The 20,266-nt window shown below is 57.0% G+C and overlaps 1 protein-coding gene across 1 annotated transcript in view; it reads left to right on the forward strand.

Moving 5' to 3' along the window:
* The window catches only part of LOC132389848 (murinoglobulin-2-like), an 87,722-nt gene that overhangs the window by 35,011 nt on the left and 32,445 nt on the right, over nt 1–20,266 (forward strand). The window lies entirely within an intron of this gene.

Raw genomic sequence — 20,266 nt, forward strand, 5'->3', positions numbered from 1 at the left:
CTGCACCCTCACTAATCCAGACAGCATCCCGGTGAATCTCCTCTGCACCCTCTAATCCAGGCAGCGTCCCGGTGAATCTCCTCTGCACCCTCTCTAATCCAGGCAGCGTCCCGGTGAATCTCCTCTGCACCCTCTCTAATCCAGGCAGCGTCCCGGCAAATCTCCTCTGCACCCTCTCTAATCCAGACAGCATCCCGGTGAATCTCCTCTGCACCCTCTCTAATCCAGGCAGCCTCCCGGTGAATCTCCTCTGCACCCTCTCTAATCCAGGCAGCGTCCCTGTGAATCTCCTCTGCACCCTCTCTAATCCCGGCAGCGTCCTGGTGAATCTCCTCTGCACCCTCTCTAATCCAGACAGTGTCCCGGTGAATCTCCTCTGCACCGTCTTTAATCCCGGCAGCGTCCCGGTGAATCTCTTCCAGACCCTCTCTAATCCAGGCAGCGTCCCGGTGAATCTCCTCTGCAGCCTCTCTAATCCAGGCAGCGTCCCGGTGAATCTCCTCTGCACCCTCTCTAATCCAGGCAGCAACATGGTGAATCTCCTCTGCACTCTCTCTAATCCAGGCAGCGTCCCGGTGAATCTACTCTGCAGCCTCTCTAATCCAGGCAGCATCCCTGTGAATCTCCTCTGCACCCTCTCTAATCCAGACAGCGTCCCGGTGAATCTCCTCTACACCCTCTCTAATCCCGGCAGCATCCCAGTGAATCCCCTCTGCACCCTCTCTAATCCAGACAGCTTCCCGGTGAATCTCCGCTGCACCCTCTCTAATCCAGACAGCATCCCGGTCAATCTCCTCCGCACCCTCTCTAATCCAGGCAGCGTCCCGGTGAATCTCCTCTGCACCCTCTCTAATCCAGGCAGCACCCTCTAATCCAGGCAGCATCCCGGTGAATCTCCTCTGCACCCTTTCTAATCCATGCAGCGTCCTGGTGAATCTCCTCTGCACCCTCTCTAATCCAGTCAGCGTCCTGGTGAATCTCCTCTGCACCCTCTCTAATCCAGACAGCGTCCCGGTGAATCTCCTCTGCACCCTCTCTAATCCAGGCAGCGTCACTGTGAATCTCCTCTGCACCCTCTCTAATCCAGACAGCGTCCTGGTGAATCTCCTCTGCACCCTCTCTAATCCAGGCAGCGTCCCTGTGAATCTCCTCTGCACCCTCTCTAATCCAGACAGCGTCCTGGTGAATCTCCTCTGCACCCTCTCTAATCCAGGCAGCGTCCCTGTCAATCTCCTCTGCACCCTCTCTAATCCAGGCAGCGTCCTGGTGAATCTCCTCTGCACCCTCTCTAATCCAGACAGTGTCCCGGTGAATCTCCTCTGCACCCTCTTTAATCCCGGCAGCGTCCCGGTGAATCTCCTCCAGACCCTCTCTAATCCAGGCAGCAACATGTTGAATCTCCTCTGCACCCTCTCTAATCCAGGCAGCGTCCCGGTGAATCTCCTCTGCAGCCTCTCTAATCCAGGCAGCATCCCTGTGAATCTCCTCTGCACCCTCTCTAATCCAGACAGCGTCCCGGTGAATCTCCTCTACACCCTCTCTAATCCCGGCAGCATCCCAGTGAATCCCCTCTGCACCCTCTCTAATCCAGACAGCTTCCCGGTGAATCTCCGCTGCACCCTCTCTAATCCAGACAGCATCCCGGTGAATCTCCTCTGCACCCTCTCTAATCCAGGCAGCCTCCTGGTGAATCTCCTCCGCACCCACTCTAATCCAGGCAGCGTCCCGGTGAATCTCCTCTGCACCCTCTCTAATCCAGGCAGCACCCACTAATCCAGGCAGCATCCCGGTGAATCTCCTCTGCACCCTCTCTAATCCATGCAGCATCCTGGTGAATCTCCTCTGCACCCTCTCTAATCCAGACAGCGTCCCGGTGAATCTCCTCTGCACCCTCTCTAATCCAGGCAGCATCCCGGTGAATCTCCTCTGCACCCTCTCTAATCCAGACAGCGTCCCGGTGAATCTCCTCCGCACCCTCTCTAATCCAGACAGCGTCCCGGTGAATCTCCTCTGCACCCTCTCTAATCCAGACAGCGTCCCGGTGAATCTCCTCTGCACCCTCTCTAATCCAGGCAGCGTCCCGGTGAATCTCCTCTGCACCCTCTCTAATCCAGGCAGCACCCTCTAATCCAGGCAGCATCCCGGTGAATCTCCTCTGCACCCTTTCTAATCCATGCAGCGTCCTGGTGAATCTCCTCTGCACCCTCTCTAATCCAGTCAGCGTCCTGGTGAATCTCCTCTGCACCCTCTCTAATCCAGACAGCGTCCCGGTGAATCTCCTCTGCACCCTCTCTAATCCAGGCAGCGTCACTGTGAATCTCCTCTGCACCCTCTCTAATCCAGACAGCGTCCTGGTGAATCTCCTCTGCACCCTCTCTAATCCAGGCAGCGTCCCTGTGAATCTCCTCTGCACCCTCTCTAATCCAGACAGCGTCCTGGTGAATCTCCTCTGCACCCTCTCTAATCCAGGCAGCGTCCCTGTGAATCTCCTCTGCACCCTCTCTAATCCAGGCAGCGTCCTGGTGAATCTCCTCTGCACCCTCTCTAATCCAGACAGTGTCCCGGTGAATCTCCTCTGCACCCTCTTTAATCCCGGCAGCGTCCCGGTGAATCTCCTCCAGACCCTCTCTAATCCAGGCAGCGTCCCGGTGAATCTCCTCTGCAGCCTCTCTAATCCAGGCAGCGTCCCTGTGAATCTCCTCTGCACCCTCTCTAATCCAGACAGCGTCCCGGTGAATCTCCTCTGCACCCTCTCTAATCCCGGCAGCATCCCAGTGAATCCCCTCTGCACCCTCTCTAATCCAGACAGCGTCCCGGTGAATCTCCGCTGCACCCTCTCTAATCCAGGCAGCGTCCCGGCAAATCTCCTCTGCACCCTCTCTATTCCAGACAGCATCCCGGTGAATCTCCTCTGCACCCTCTCTAATCCAGGCAGCGTCCTGGTGAATCTCCTCCGCACCCTCTCTAATCCAGGCAGCGTCCCGGTGAATCTCCTCTGCATCCTCTCTAATCCAGGCAGCACCCACTAATCCAGGCAGCATCCCGGTGAATCTCCTCTGCACCCTCTCTAATCCATGCAGCGTCCTGGTGAATCTCCTCTGCACCCTCTCTAATCCAGACAGCGTCCCGGTGAATCTCCTCTGCACCCTCTCTAATCCAGGCAGCACCCTCTAATCCAGGCAGCATCCCCGTGAATCTCCTCTGCACCCTCTCTAATCCATGCAGCGTCCTGGTGAATCTCCTCTGCACCCTCTCTAATCCAGTCAGCGTCCTGGTGAATCTCCTCTGCACCCTCTCTAATCCAGACAGCGTCCCGGTGAATCTCCTCCGCACCCTCTCTAATCCAGACAGCGTCCCGGTGAATCTCCTCTGCACCCTCTCTAATCCAGACAGCGTCCCGGTGAATCTCCTCTGCACCCTCTCTAATCCAGGCAGCGTCCTGGTGAATCTCCTCCGCACCCTCTCTAATCCAGGCAGCGTCCCGGAGAATCTCCTCTGCACCCTCTCTAATCCAGGCAGCACCCTCTAATCCAGGCAGCATCCCGGTGAATCTCCTCTGCACCCTCTCTAATCCAGACAGCGTCCCGGTGAATCTCCACTGCACCCTCTCTAATCCAGGCAGCGTCCCGGTGAATCTCCCCTGCAGCCTCTCTAATCCAGGCACCATCCTAGTGAATCTCCTCTGCACCCTCTCTAATCCAGGCAGCATCCCGCTGAATCTCCTCTGCACCCTCTCTAATCCAGGCAGCGTCCCGGTGAATCTCCTCTGCACACGCTCTAATCCAGGCAGCGTCCCGATGAATCTCCTCTGCACCCTCTCTAATCCAGACAGCGTCCTGGTGAATCTCCTCTGCACCCTCTCTAATCCAGACAGCATCTAGGTGAATCTCCTCCGCACCCTCTCTAATCCAAGCAGCGTCCTGGTGAATCTCCTCTGCACCCTCTGTAATCCAGACAGCTTCCAGGTGAATCTCCTCTGCACCCTCTCTAATCCAGACAGCGTCCCTGTGAATCTCCTCTGCACCCTCTCTAATCCAGACAGTGTCCCGGTGAATCTCCTCTGCACCCTCTCTAATCCAGACAGCGTCCCTGTGAATCTCCTCTGCACCCTCTCTAATCCAGACAGCGTCCCGGTGAATCTCCTCTGCACCCTCTCTAATCCAGACAGCATCCTGGTGATTCTCCTCTGCACCCTCTCTAATCCAGACAGCGTCCCGGTGAATCTCCTCTGCACCCTCTCTAATCCCGGCAGCGTCCTGGTGAATCTCCTCTGCACCCTCTCTAATCCAGACAGTGTCCCGGTGAATCTCCTCTGCACCCTCTTTAATCCCGGCAGCGTCCCGGTGAATCTCCTCCAGACCCTCTCTAATCCAGGCAGCGTCCCGGTGAATCTCCTCTGCAGCCTCTCTGATCCAGGCAGCGTCCCGGTGAATCTCCTCTGCACCCTCTCTAATCCAGGCAGCAACATGGTGAATCTCCTCTGCACCCTCTCTAATCCAGGCAGCGTCCCGGTGAATCTCCTCTGCAGCCTCTCTAATCCAGGCAGCGTCCCTGTGAATCTCCTCTGCACCCTCTCTAATCCAGACAGCGTCCCGGTGAATCTCCTCTACACCCTCTCTAATCCCGGCAGCATCCCAGTGAATCCCCTCTGCACCCTCTCTAATCCAGACAGCTTCCCGGTGAATCTCCGCTGCACCCTCTCTAATCCAGACAGCATCCCGGTGAATCTCCTCTGCACCCTCTCTAATCCAGGCAGCCTCCTGGTGAATCTCCTCCGCACCCTCTCTAATCCAGGCAGCGTCCCGGTGAATCTCCTCTGCAGCCTCTCTAATCCAGGCAGCGTCCCTGTGAATCTCCTCTGCACCCTCTCTAATCCAGACAGCGTCCCGGTGAATCTCCTCTGCACCCTCTCTAATCCCGGCAGCATCCCAGTGAATCCCCTCTGCACCCTCTCTAATCCAGACAGCGTCCCGGTGAATCTCCTCTGCACCCTCTCTAATCCAGTCAGCGTCCTGGTGAATCTCCTCTGCACCCTCTCTAATCCAGACAGCGTCCCGGTGAATCTCCTCTGCACCCTCTCTAATCCAGGCAGCGTCACTGTGAATCTCCTCTGCACCCTCTCTAATCCAGACAGCGTCCTGGTGAATCTCCTCTGCACCCTCTCTAATCCAGGCAGCGTCCCTGTGAATCTCCTCTGCACCCTCTCTAATCCAGACAGCGTCCTGGTGAATCTCCTCTGCACCCTCTCTAATCCAGGCAGCGTCCCTGTGAATCTCCTCTGCACCCTCTCTAATCCAGGCAGCGTCCTGGTGAATCTCCTCTGCACCCTCTCTAATCCAGACAGTGTCCCGGTGAATCTCCTCTGCACCCTCTTTAATCCCGGCAGCGTCCCGGTGAATCTCCTCCAGACCCTCTCTAATCCAGGCAGCGTCCCGGTGAATCTCCTCTGCAGCCTCTCTAATCCAGGCAGCGTCCCTGTGAATCTCCTCTGCACCCTCTCTAATCCAGACAGCGTCCCGGTGAATCTCCTCTGCACCCTCTCTAATCCCGGCAGCATCCCAGTGAATCCCCTCTGCACCCTCTCTAATCCAGACAGCGTCCCGGTGAATCTCCTCTGCACCCTCTCTAATCCAGGCAGCGTTCCGGCAAATCTCCTCTGCACCCTCTCTAATCCAGACAGCATCCCGGTGAATCTCCTCTGCACCCTCTCTAATCCAGGCAGCGTCCTGGTGAATCTCCTCCGCACCCTCTCTAATCCAGGCAGCGTCCCGGTGAATCTCCTCTGCACCCTCTCTAATCCAGGCAGCACCCACTAATCCAGGCAGCATCCCGGTGAATCTCCTCTGCACCCTCTCTAATCCATGCAGCGTCCTGGTGAATCTCCTCTGCACCCTCTCTAATCCAGACAGCGTCCCGGTGAATCTCCTCTGCACCCTCTCTAATCCAGGCAGCATCCCGGTGAATCTCCTCTGCACCCTCTCTAATCCAGACAGCGTCCCGGTGAATCTCCTCTGCACCCTCTCTAATCCAGACAGCATCCCGGTGAATCTCCTCTGCACCCTCTCTAATCCAGACAGCGTCCCGGTGAATCTCCTCTGCACCCTCTCTAATCCAGACAGCGTCCCGGTGAATCTCCTCTGCACCCTCTCTAATCCAGACAGCGTCACTGTGAATCTCCTCTGCACCCTCTCTAATCCAGACAGCGTCCCGGTGAATCTCCTCTGCACCCTCTCTAATCCAGGCAGCGTCCCTGTGAATCTCCTCTGCACCCTCTCTAATCCAGGCAGCGTCCTGGTGAATCTCCTCTGCACCCTCTCTAATCCAGACAGTGTCCCGGCAAATCTCCTCTGCACCCTCTCTAATCCAGACAGCATCCCGGTGAATCTCCTCTGCACCCTCTCTAATCCAGGCAGCGTCCTGGTGAATCTCCTCCGCACCCTCTCTAATCCAGGCAGCGTCCCGGTGACTCTCCTCTGCACCCTCTCTAATCCAGGCAGCACCCTCTAATCCAGGCAGCATCCCGGTGAATCTCCTCTGCACCCTCTCTAATCCAGGCAGCGTCCCGGTGAATCTCCTCTGCAGCCTCTCTAATCCAGGCACCATCCTGGTGAATCTCCTCTGCACCCTCTCTAATCCAGGCAGAATCCCGCTGAATCTCCTCTGCACCCTCTCTAATCCAGGCAGCGTCCCGGTGAATCTCCTCTGCACCCTCTCTAATCCAGGCAGCGTCCCGATGAATCTCCTCTGCACCCTCTCTAATCCAGACAGCGTCCTGGTGAATCTCCTCTGCACCCTCTCTAATCCAGGCAGTGTCCCGGTGAATCTCCTCTGCACCCTCTTTAATCCCGGCAGCGTCCCGGTGAATCTCCTCCAGACCCTCTCTAATCCAGGCAGCGTCCCGGTGAATCTCCTCTGCAGCCTCTCTAATCCAGGCAGCGTCCCTGTGAATCTCCTCTGCACCCTCTCTAATCCAGACAGCGTCCCGGTGAATCTCCTCTACACCCTCTCTAATCCCGGCAGCATCCCAGTGAATCCCCTCTGCACCCTCTCTAATCCAGACAGCGTCCCGGTGAATCTCCTCTGCACCCTCTCTAATCCAGACAGCATCCCGGTGAATCTCCTCTGCACCCTCTCTAATCCAGGCAGCATCCCGGTGAATCTCCTCTGCACCCTCTCTAATCCAGGCAGCATCCCGGTGAATCTCCTCTGCAGCCTCTCTAATCCAGGCAGCATCCCTGTGAATCTCCTCTGCACCCTCTCTAATCCAGACAGCGTCCTGGTGAATCTCCTCTGCACCCTCTCTAATCCCGGCAGCATCCCAGTGAATCCCCTCTGCACCCTCTCTAATCCAGACAGCGTCCCGGTGAATCTCCGCTGCACCCTCTCTAATCCAGGCAGCGTCCCGGCAAATCTCCTCTGCACCCTCTCTAATCCAGACAGCATCCCGGTGAATCTCCTCTGCACCCTCTCTAATCCAGGCAGCGTCCTGGTGAATCTCCTCTGCACCCTCTCTAATCCAGGCAGCGTCCTGGTGAATCTCCTCTGCACCCTCTCTAATCCAGACAGCGTCCCGGTGAATCTCCTCTGCACCCTCTCTAATCCAGGCAGCGTCCCGGTGAATCTCCTCTGCACCCTCTCTAATCCAGGCAGCACCCTCTAATCCAGGCAGCATCCCGGTGAATCTCCTCTGCACCCTTTCTAATCCATGCAGCGTCCTGGTGAATCTCCTCTGCACCCTCTCTAATCCAGTCAGCGTCCTGGTGAATCTCCTCTGCACCCTCTCTAATCCAGACAGCGTCCCGGTGAATCTCCTCTGCACCCTCTCTAATCCAGGCAGCGTCACTGTGAATCTCCTCTGCACCCTCTCTAATCCAGACAGCGTCCTGGTGAATCTCCTCTGCACCCTCTCTAATCCAGGCAGCGTCCCTGTGAATCTCCTCTGCACCCTCTCTAATCCAGACAGCGTCCTGGTGAATCTCCTCTGCACCCTCTCTAATCCAGGCAGCGTCCCTGTGAATCTCCTCTGCACCCTCTCTAATCCAGGCAGCGTCCTGGTGAATCTCCTCTGCACCCTCTCTAATCCAGACAGTGTCCCGGTGAATCTCCTCTGCACCCTCTTTAATCCCGGCAGCGTCCCGGTGAATCTCCTCCAGACCCTCTCTAATCCAGGCAGCGTCCCGGTGAATCTCCTCTGCAGCCTCTCTAATCCAGGCAGCGTCCCTGTGAATCTCCTCTGCACCCTCTCTAATCCAGACAGCGTCCCGGTGAATCTCCTCTGCACCCTCTCTAATCCCGGCAGCATCCCAGTGAATCCCCTCTGCACCCTCTCTAATCCAGACAGCGTCCCGGTGAATCTCCGCTGCACCCTCTCTAATCCAGGCAGCGTCCCGGCAAATCTCCTCTGCACCCTCTCTATTCCAGACAGCATCCCGGTGAATCTCCTCTGCACCCTCTCTAATCCAGGCAGCGTCCTGGTGAATCTCCTCCGCACCCTCTCTAATCCAGGCAGCGTCCCGGTGAATCTCCTCTGCATCCTCTCTAATCCAGGCAGCACCCACTAATCCAGGCAGCATCCCGGTGAATCTCCTCTGCACCCTCTCTAATCCATGCAGCGTCCTGGTGAATCTCCTCTGCACCCTCTCTAATCCAGACAGCGTCCCGGTGAATCTCCTCTGCACCCTCTCTAATCCAGGCAGCACCCTCTAATCCAGGCAGCATCCCCGTGAATCTCCTCTGCACCCTCTCTAATCCATGCAGCGTCCTGGTGAATCTCCTCTGCACCCTCTCTAATCCAGTCAGCGTCCTGGTGAATCTCCTCTGCACCCTCTCTAATCCAGACAGCGTCCCGGTGAATCTCCTCCGCACCCTCTCTAATCCAGACAGCGTCCCGGTGAATCTCCTCTGCACCCTCTCTAATCCAGACAGCGTCCCGGTGAATCTCCTCTGCACCCTCTCTAATCCAGGCAGCGTCCTGGTGAATCTCCTCCGCACCCTCTCTAATCCAGGCAGCGTCCCGGAGAATCTCCTCTGCACCCTCTCTAATCCAGGCAGCACCCTCTAATCCAGGCAGCATCCCGGTGAATCTCCTCTGCACCCTCTCTAATCCAGACAGCGTCCCGGTGAATCTCCACTGCACCCTCTCTAATCCAGGCAGCGTCCCGGTGAATCTCCCCTGCAGCCTCTCTAATCCAGGCACCATCCTAGTGAATCTCCTCTGCACCCTCTCTAATCCAGGCAGCATCCCGCTGAATCTCCTCTGCACCCTCTCTAATCCAGGCAGCGTCCCGGTGAATCTCCTCTGCACACGCTCTAATCCAGGCAGCGTCCCGATGAATCTCCTCTGCACCCTCTCTAATCCAGACAGCGTCCTGGTGAATCTCCTCTGCACCCTCTCTAATCCAGACAGCATCTAGGTGAATCTCCTCCGCACCCTCTCTAATCCAAGCAGCGTCCTGGTGAATCTCCTCTGCACCCTCTGTAATCCAGACAGCTTCCAGGTGAATCTCCTCTGCACCCTCTCTAATCCAGACAGCGTCCCTGTGAATCTCCTCTGCACCCTCTCTAATCCAGACAGTGTCCCGGTGAATCTCCTCTGCACCCTCTCTAATCCAGACAGCGTCCCTGTGAATCTCCTCTGCACCCTCTCTAATCCAGACAGCGTCCCGGTGAATCTCCTCTGCACCCTCTCTAATCCAGACAGCATCCTGGTGATTCTCCTCTGCACCCTCTCTAATCCAGACAGCGTCCCGGTGAATCTCCTCTGCACCCTCTCTAATCCCGGCAGCGTCCTGGTGAATCTCCTCTGCACCCTCTCTAATCCAGACAGTGTCCCGGTGAATCTCCTCTGCACCCTCTTTAATCCCGGCAGCGTCCCGGTGAATCTCCTCCAGACCCTCTCTAATCCAGGCAGCGTCCCGGTGAATCTCCTCTGCAGCCTCTCTGATCCAGGCAGCGTCCCGGTGAATCTCCTCTGCACCCTCTCTAATCCAGGCAGCAACATGGTGAATCTCCTCTGCACCCTCTCTAATCCAGGCAGCGTCCCGGTGAATCTCCTCTGCAGCCTCTCTAATCCAGGCAGCGTCCCTGTGAATCTCCTCTGCACCCTCTCTAATCCAGACAGCGTCCCGGTGAATCTCCTCTACACCCTCTCTAATCCCGGCAGCATCCCAGTGAATCCCCTCTGCACCCTCTCTAATCCAGACAGCTTCCCGGTGAATCTCCGCTGCACCCTCTCTAATCCAGACAGCATCCCGGTGAATCTCCTCTGCACCCTCTCTAATCCAGGCAGCCTCCTGGTGAATCTCCTCCGCACCCTCTCTAATCCAGGCAGCGTCCCGGTGAATCTCCTCTGCAGCCTCTCTAATCCAGGCAGCGTCCCTGTGAATCTCCTCTGCACCCTCTCTAATCCAGACAGCGTCCCGGTGAATCTCCTCTGCACCCTCTCTAATCCCGGCAGCATCCCAGTGAATCCCCTCTGCACCCTCTCTAATCCAGACAGCGTCCCGGTGAATCTCCTCTGCACCCTCTCTAATCCAGTCAGCGTCCTGGTGAATCTCCTCTGCACCCTCTCTAATCCAGACAGCGTCCCGGTGAATCTCCTCTGCACCCTCTCTAATCCAGGCAGCGTCACTGTGAATCTCCTCTGCACCCTCTCTAATCCAGACAGCGTCCTGGTGAATCTCCTCTGCACCCTCTCTAATCCAGGCAGCGTCCCTGTGAATCTCCTCTGCACCCTCTCTAATCCAGACAGCGTCCTGGTGAATCTCCTCTGCACCCTCTCTAATCCAGGCAGCGTCCCTGTGAATCTCCTCTGCACCCTCTCTAATCCAGGCAGCGTCCTGGTGAATCTCCTCTGCACCCTCTCTAATCCAGACAGTGTCCCGGTGAATCTCCTCTGCACCCTCTTTAATCCCGGCAGCGTCCCGGTGAATCTCCTCCAGACCCTCTCTAATCCAGGCAGCGTCCCGGTGAATCTCCTCTGCAGCCTCTCTAATCCAGGCAGCGTCCCTGTGAATCTCCTCTGCACCCTCTCTAATCCAGACAGCGTCCCGGTGAATCTCCTCTGCACCCTCTCTAATCCCGGCAGCATCCCAGTGAATCCCCTCTGCACCCTCTCTAATCCAGACAGCGTCCCGGTGAATCTCCTCTGCACCCTCTCTAATCCAGGCAGCGTTCCGGCAAATCTCCTCTGCACCCTCTCTAATCCAGACAGCATCCCGGTGAATCTCCTCTGCACCCTCTCTAATCCAGGCAGCGTCCTGGTGAATCTCCTCCGCACCCTCTCTAATCCAGGCAGCGTCCCGGTGAATCTCCTCTGCACCCTCTCTAATCCAGGCAGCACCCACTAATCCAGGCAGCATCCCGGTGAATCTCCTCTGCACCCTCTCTAATCCATGCAGCGTCCTGGTGAATCTCCTCTGCACCCTCTCTAATCCAGACAGCGTCCCGGTGAATCTCCTCTGCACCCTCTCTAATCCAGGCAGCATCCCGGTGAATCTCCTCTGCACCCTCTCTAATCCAGACAGCGTCCCGGTGAATCTCCTCTGCACCCTCTCTAATCCAGACAGCATCCCGGTGAATCTCCTCTGCACCCTCTCTAATCCAGACAGCGTCCCGGTGAATCTCCTCTGCACCCTCTCTAATCCAGACAGCGTCCCGGTGAATCTCCTCTGCACCCTCTCTAATCCAGACAGCGTCACTGTGAATCTCCTCTGCACCCTCTCTAATCCAGACAGCGTCCCGGTGAATCTCCTCTGCACCCTCTCTAATCCAGGCAGCGTCCCTGTGAATCTCCTCTGCACCCTCTCTAATCCAGGCAGCGTCCTGGTGAATCTCCTCTGCACCCTCTCTAATCCAGACAGTGTCCCGGCAAATCTCCTCTGCACCCTCTCTAATCCAGACAGCATCCCGGTGAATCTCCTCTGCACCCTCTCTAATCCAGGCAGCGTCCTGGTGAATCTCCTCCGCACCCTCTCTAATCCAGGCAGCGTCCCGGTGACTCTCCTCTGCACCCTCTCTAATCCAGGCAGCACCCTCTAATCCAGGCAGCATCCCGGTGAATCTCCTCTGCACCCTCTCTAATCCAGGCAGCGTCCCGGTGAATCTCCTCTGCAGCCTCTCTAATCCAGGCACCATCCTGGTGAATCTCCTCTGCACCCTCTCTAATCCAGGCAGAATCCCGCTGAATCTCCTCTGCACCCTCTCTAATCCAGGCAGCGTCCCGGTGAATCTCCTCTGCACCCTCTCTAATCCAGGCAGCGTCCCGATGAATCTCCTCTGCACCCTCTCTAATCCAGACAGCGTCCTGGTGAATCTCCTCTGCACCCTCTCTAATCCAGGCAGTGTCCCGGTGAATCTCCTCTGCACCCTCTTTAATCCCGGCAGCGTCCCGGTGAATCTCCTCCAGACCCTCTCTAATCCAGGCAGCGTCCCGGTGAATCTCCTCTGCAGCCTCTCTAATCCAGGCAGCGTCCCTGTGAATCTCCTCTGCACCCTCTCTAATCCAGACAGCGTCCCGGTGAATCTCCTCTACACCCTCTCTAATCCCGGCAGCATCCCAGTGAATCCCCTCTGCACCCTCTCTAATCCAGACAGCGTCCCGGTGAATCTCCTCTGCACCCTCTCTAATCCAGACAGCATCCCGGTGAATCTCCTCTGCACCCTCTCTAATCCAGGCAGCATCCCGGTGAATCTCCTCTGCACCCTCTCTAATCCAGGCAGCATCCCGGTGAATCTCCTCTGCACCCTCTCTAATCCAGGCAGCGTCCTGGTGAATCTCCTCCGCACCCTCTCTAATCCAGGCAGCGTCCCGGTGAATCTCCTCCGCACCCTCTCTAATCCAGGCAGCGTCCCGGTGAATCTCCTCTGCACCCTCTCTAATCCAGGCAGCGTCCCGGTGAATCTCCTCTGCACCCTCTCTAATCCAGGCAGCACCCTCTAATCCAGGCAGCATCCCCGTGAATCTCCTCTGCACCCTCTCTAATCCATGCAGCGTCCTGGTGAATCTCCTCTGCACCCTCTCTAATCCAGTCAGCGTCCTGGTGAATCTCCTCTGCACCCTCTCTAATCCAGACAGCGTCCCGGTGAATCTCCTCTGCACCCTCTCTAATCCAGACAGCGTCCCGGTGAATCTCCTCTGCACCCTCACTAATCCAGGCAGCGTCCTGGTGAATCTCCTCTGCACTCTCTCTAATCCAGGCAGCGTCCCTGTGAATCTCCTCTGCACCCTCTCTAATCCAGGCAGCGTCCTGGTGAATCTCCTCTGCACCCTCTCTAATCCAGACAGTGTCCCGGTGAATCTCCTCTGCACCCTCTTTAATCCCGGCAGCGTCCCGGTGAATCTCCTCCAGACCCTCTCTAATACAGGCAGCGTCCCGGTGAATCTCCTCTGCACCCTCTCTAATCCAGACAGCGTCCCGGTGAATCTCCTCTACACCCTCTCTAATCCAGGCAGCGTCCTGGTGAATCTCCTCTGCACCCTCTCTAATCCAGGCAGCGTCCCTGTGAATCTCCTCTGCACCCTCTCTAATCCAGGCAGCGTCCTGGTGAATCTACTCTGCACCCTCTCTAATCCAGACAGTGTCCCGGTGAATCTCCTCTGCACCCTCTTTAATCCCGGCAGCGTCCCGGTGAATCTCCTCCAGACCCTCTCTAATCCAGGCAGCGTCCCGGTGAATCTCCTCTGCAGCCTCTCTAATCCAGGCAGCATCCCTGTGAATCTCCTCTGCACCCTCTCTAATCCAGACAGCGTCCTGGTGAATCTCCTCTGCACCCTCTCTAATCCCGGCAGCATCCCAGTGAATCCCCTCTGCACCCTCTCTAATCCAGACAGCGTCCCGGTGAATCTCCGCTGCACCCTCTCTAATCCAGGCAGCGTCCCGGCAAATCTCCTCTGCACCCTCTCTAATCCAGACAGCATCCCGGTGAATCTCCTCTGCACCCTCTCTAATCCAGGCAGCGTCCTGGTGAATCTCCTCTGCACCCTCTCTAATCCAGGCAGCGTCCTGGTGAATCTCCTCCGCACCCTCTCTAATCCAGACAGCATCCCGGTGAATCTCCTCTGCACCCTCTCTAATCCAGGCAGCGTCCTGGTGAATATCCTCCGCACCCTCTCTAATCCAGGCAGCGTCCCGGTGACTCTCCTCTGCACCCTCTCTAATCCAGGCAGCACCCTCTAATCCAGGCAGCATCCCGGTGAATCTCCTCTGCACCCTCTCTAATCCAGGCAGCGTCCCGGTGAATCTCCTCTGCAGCCTCTCTAATCCAGGCACCATCCTGGTGAATCTCCTCTGCACCCTCTCTAATCCAGGCATCATCCCGCTGAATCTCCTCTGCACCCTCTCTAATCCAGGCAGCGTCCCGGTGAATCTCCTCTGCACCCTCTCTAATCCAGGCAGCGTCCCGATGAATCTCCTCTGCACCCTCTCTAATCCAGACAGCGTCCTGGTGAATCTCCTCTGCACCCTCTCTAATCCAGGCAGTGTCCCGGTGAATCTCCTCTGCACCCTCTTTAATCCCGGCAGCGTCCCGGTGAATCTCCTCCAGACCCACTCTAATCCAGGCAGCGTCCCGGTGAATCTCCTCTGCAGCCTCTCTAATCCAGGCAGCGTCCCTGTGAATCTCCTCTGCACCCTCTCTAATCCAGACAGCGTCCCGGTGAATCTCCTCTGCAGCCTCTCTAATCCAGGCACCATCCTGGTGAATCTCCTCTGCACCCTCTCTAATCCAGGCATCATCCCGCTGAATCTCCTCTGCACCCTCTCTAATCCAGGCAGCGTCCCGGTGAATCTCCTCTGCACCCTCTCTAATCCAGGCAGCGTCCCGATGAATCTCCTCTGCACCCTCTCTAATCCAGACAGCGCCCTGGTGAATCTCCTCTGCACCCTCTCTAATCCAGGCAGTGTCCCGGTGAATCTCCTCTGCACCCTCTTTAATCCCGGCAGCGTCCCGGTGAATCTCCTCCAGACCCTCTCTAATCCAGGCAGCGTCCCGGTGAATCTCCTCTGCAGCCTCTCTAATCCAGGCAGCGTCCCTGTGAATCTCCTCTGCACCCTCTCTAATCCAGACAGCGTCCCGGTGAATCTCCTCTACACCCTCTCTAATCCCAGCAGCATCCCAGTGAATCCCCTCTGCACCCTCTCTAATCCAGACAGCGTCCCGGTGAATCTCCTCTGCACCCTCTCTAATCCAGACAGCATCCCGGTGAATCTCCTCTGCACCCTCTCTAATCCAGGCAGCATCCCGGTGAATCTCCTCTGCACCCTCTCTAATCCAGGCAGCATCCCGGTGAATCTCCTCTGCACCCTCTCTAATCCAGGCAGCGTCCTGGTGAATCTCCTCCGCACCCTCTCTAATCCAGGCAGCGTCCCGGTGAATCTCCTCCGCACCCTCTCTAATCCAGGCAGCGTCCCGGTGAATCTCCTCTGCTCCCTCTCTAATCCAGGCAGCGTCCCGGTGAATCTCCTCTGCACCCTCTCTAATCCAGGCAGCACCCTCTAATCCAGGCAGCATCCCCGTGAATCTCCTCTGCACCCTCTCTAATCCATGCAGCGTCCTGGTGAATCTCCTCTGCACCCTCTCTAATCCAGTCAGCGTCCTGGTGAATCTCCTCTGCACCCTCTCTAATCCAGGCAGCGTCCTGGTGAATCTCCTCTGCACCCTCTCTAATCCAGGCAGCGTCCCTGTGAATCTCCTCTGCACCCTCTCTAATCCAGGCAGCGTCCTGGTGAATCTCCTCTGCACCCTCTCTAATCCAGATAGTGTCCCGGTGAATCTCCTCTGCACGCTCTTTAATCCCGGCAGCGTCCCGGTGATTCTCCTCCAGACCCTCTCTAATCCAGGCAGCGTCCCGGTGAATCTCCTCTGCAGCCTCTCTAATCCAGGCAGCGTCCCTGTGAATCTCCTCTGCACCCTCTCTAATCCAGACAGCGTCCCGGTGAATCTCCTCTGCACCCTCTCTAATCCCGGCAGCATCCCAGTGAATCCCCTCTGCACCCTCTCTAATCCAGACAGCGTCCCGGTGAATCTCCTCTGCACCCTCTCTAATCCAGTCAGCGTCCTGGTGAATCTCCTCTGCACCCTCTCTAATCCAGACAGCGTCCCGGTGAATCTTCTCTGCACCCTCTCTAATCCAGGCAGCGTCACTGTGAATCTCCTCTGCACCCTCTCTAATCCAGACAGCGTCCTGGTGAATCTCCTCTGCACCCTCTCTAATCCAGGCAGCGTCCCTGTGAATCTCCTCTGCACCCTCTCTAATCCAGACAGCGTCCTGGTGAATCTCCTCTGCACCCTCTCTAATCCAGGCAGCGTCCCTGTGAATCTCCTCTGCACCCTCTCTAATCCAGGCAGCGTCCTGGTGAATCTCCTCTGCACCCTCTCTAATCCAGACAGTGTCCCGGTGAATCTCCTCTGCACCCTCTTTAATCCCGGCAGCATCCCGTTGAATCTCCTCCAGACCCTCTCTAATCCAGGCAGCGTCCCGGTGAATCTCCTCTGCAGCCTCTCTAATCCAGGCAGCGTCCCTGTGAATCTCCTCTGCACCCTCTCTAATCCAGACAGCGTCCCGGTGAATCTCCTCTGCACCCTCTCTAATCCCGGCAGCATCCCAGTGAATCCCCTCTGCACCCTCTCTAATCCAGACAGCGTCCCGGTGAATCTCCTCTGCACCCTCTCTAATCCAGGCAGCGTCCCGGCAAATCTCCTCTGCACCCTCTCTAATCCAGACAGCATCCCGGTGAATCTCCTCTGCACCCTCTCTAATCCAGGCAGCGTCCTGGTGAATCTCCTCCGCACCCTCTCTAATCCAGGCAGCGTCCCGGTGAATCTCCTCTGCACCCTCTCTAATCCAGGCAGCACCCACTAATCCAGGCAGCATCCCGGTGAATCTCCTCTGCACCCTCTCTAATCCATGCAGCGTCCTGGTGAATCTCCTCTGCACCCTCTCTAATCCAGACAGCGTCCCGGTGAATCTCCTCTGCACCCTCTCTAATCCAGGCAGCATCCCGGTGAATCTCCTCTGCACCCTCTCTAATCCAGACAGCGTCCCGGTGAATCTCCTCTGCACCCTCTCTAATCCAGACAGCATCCCGGTGAATCTCCTCTGCACCCTCTCTAATCCAGACAGCGTCCCGGTGAATCTCCTCTGCACCCTCTCTAATCCAGACAGCGTCCCGGTGAATCTCCTCTGCACCCTCTCTAATCTAGACAGCGTCACTGTGAATCTCCTCTGCACCCTCTCTAATCCAGACAGCGTCCCGGTGAATCTCCTCTGCACCCTCTCTAATCCAGGCAGCGTCCCTGTGAATCTCCTCTGCACCCTCTCTAATCCAGGCAGCATCCTGGTGAATCTCCTCTGCACCCTCTCTAATCCAGACAGTGTCCCGGCAAATCTCCTCTGCACCCTCTCTAATCCAGACAGCATCCCGGTGAATCTCCTCTGCACCCTCTCTAATCCAGGCAGCGTCCTGGTGAATCTCCTCCGCACCCTCTCTAATCCAGGCAGCGTCCCGGTGACTCTCCTCTGCACCCTCTCTAATCCAGGCAGCACCCTCTAATCCAGGCAGCATCCCGGTGAATCTCCTCTGCACCCTCTCTAATCCAGGCAGCGTCCCGGTGAATCTCCTCTACACCCTCTCTAATCCCGGCAGCATCCCAGTGAATCTCCTCTGCACCCTCTCTAATCCAGACAGCATCCCGGTGAATCTCCTCTGCACCCTCTCTAATCCAGGCAGCATCCCGGTGAATCTCCTCTGCACCCTCTCTAATCCAGGCAGCATCCCGGTGAATCTCCTCTGCACCCTCTCTAATCCAGGCAGCGTCCTGGTGAATCTCCTCCGCACCCTCTCTAATCCAGGCAGCGTCCCGGTGAATCTCCTCCGCACCCTCTCTAATCCAGGCAGCGTCCCGGTGAATCTCCTCTGCACCCTCTCTAATCCAGGCAGCGTCCCGGTGAATCTCCTCTGCACCCTCTCTAATCCAGGCAGCACCCTCTAATCCAGGCAGCATCCCCGTGAATCTCCTCTGCACCCTCTCTAATCCATGCAGCGTCCTGGTGAATCTCCTCTGCACCCTCTCTAATCCAGTCAGCGTCCTGGTGAATCTCCTCTGCACCCTCTCTAATCCAGACAGCGTCCCGGTGAATCTCCTCTGCACCCTCTCTAATCCAGACAGCGTCCCGGTGAATCTCCTCTGCACCCTCTCTAATCCAGGCAGCGTCCTGGTGAATCTCCTCTGCACCCTCTCTAATCCAGGCAGCGTCCCTGTGAATCTCCTCTGCACCCTCTCTAATCCAGGCAGCGTCCTGGTGAATCTCCTCTGCACCCTCTCTAATCCAGACAGTGTCCCGGTGAATCTCCTCTGCACCCTCTTTAATCCCGGCAGCGTCCCGGTGAATCTCCTCCAGACCCTCTCTAATCCAGGCAGCGTCCCGGTGAATCTCCTCTGCAGCCTCTCTAATCCAGGCAGCGTCCCTGTGAATCTCCTCTGCACCCTCTCTAATCCAGACAGCGTCCTGGTGAATCTCCTCTGCACCCTCTCTAATCCCGGCAGCATCCCAGTGAATCCCCTCTGCACCCTCTCTAATCCAGACAGCGTCCCGGTGAATCTCCGCTGCACCCTCTCTAATCCAGGCAGCGTCCCGGCAAATCTCCTCTGCACCCTCTCTAATCCAGACAGCATCCCGGTGAATCTCCTCTGCACCCTCTCTAATCCAGGCAGCGTCCTGGTGAATCTCCTCCGCACCCTCTCTAATCCAGGCAGCGTCCCGGTGAATCTCCTCTGCACCCTCTCTAATCCAGGCAGCACCCACTAATCCAGGCAGCATCCCGGTGAATCTCCTCTGCAGCCTCTCTAATCCAGGCAGCGTCCCTGTGAATCTCCTCTGCACCCTCTCTAATCCAGACAGCGTCCTGGTGAATCTCCTCTGCACCCTCTCTAATCCCAGCAGCATCCCAGTGAATCCCCTCTGCACCCTCTCTAATCCAGACAGCGTCCCGGTGAATCTCCGCTGCACCCTCTCTAATCCAGGCAGCGTCCCGGCAAATCTCCTCTGCACCCTCTCTAATCCAGACAGCCTCCCGGTGAATCTCCTCTGCACCCTCTCTAATCCTGGCAGCGTCCTGGTGAATCTCCTCCGCACCCTCTCTAATCCAGGCAGCGTCCCGGTGAATCTCCTCTGCACCCTCTCTAATCCAGGCAGCACCCACTAATCCAGGCAGCATCCCGGTGAATCTCCTCTGCACCCTCTCTAATCCATACAGCGTCCTGGTGAATCTCCTCTGCACCCTCTCTAATCCAGACAGCGTCCCGGTGAATCTCCTCTGCACCCTCTCTAATCCAGGCAGCATCCCGGTGAATCTCCTCTGCACCCTCTCTAATCCAGACAGCGTCCCGGTGAATCTCCTCTGCACCCTCTCTAATCCAGACAGCATCCCGGTGAATCTCCTCTGCACCCTCTCTAATCCAGACAGCGTCCCGGTGAATCTCCTCTGCACCCTCTCTAATCCAGACAGCGTCCCGGTGAATCTCCTCTGCACCCTCTCTAATCCAGACAGCGTCACTGTGAATCTCCTCTGCACCCTCTCTAATCCAGACAGCGTCCCGGTGAATCTCCTCTGCACCCTCTCTAATCCAGGCAGCGTCCCTGTGAATCTCCTCTGCACCCTCTCTAATCCAGGCAGCGTCCTGGTGAATCTCCTCTGCACCCTCTCTAATCCAGACAGTGTCCCGGCAAATCTCCTCTGCACCCTCTCTAATCCAGACAGCATCCCGGTGAATCTCCTCTGCACCCTCTCTAATCCAGGCAGCGTCCTGGTGAATCTCCTCCGCACCCTCTCTAATCCAGACAGCGTCCCGGTGAATCTCCTCTGCACCCTCTCTAATCCAGGCAGCACCCTCTAATCCAGGCAGCATCCCGGTGAATCTCCTCTGCACCCTCTCTAATCCAGACAGCGTCCCAGTGAATCTCCTCTGCACCCTCTCTAATCCAGACAGCGTCCCGGTGAATCTCCTCTGCACCCTCTCTAATCCAGACAGCGTCCCGGTGAATCTCCTCTGCACCCTCTCTAATCCAGACAGCGTCACTGTGAATCTCCTCTGCACCCTCTCTAATCCAGACAGCGTCCCGGTGAATCTCCTCTGCACCCTCTCTAATCCAGGCAGCGTCCCTGTGAATCTCCTCTGCACCCTCTCTAATCCAGGCAGCGTCCTGGTGAATCTCCTCTGCACCCTCTCTAATCCAGACAGTGTCCCGGCAAATCTCCTCTGCACC

This window comes from Hypanus sabinus, unplaced genomic scaffold (assembly GCF_030144855.1).
Source record: "Hypanus sabinus isolate sHypSab1 unplaced genomic scaffold, sHypSab1.hap1 scaffold_677, whole genome shotgun sequence".
NCBI lineage: Eukaryota > Metazoa > Chordata > Chondrichthyes > Myliobatiformes > Dasyatidae > Hypanus > Hypanus sabinus.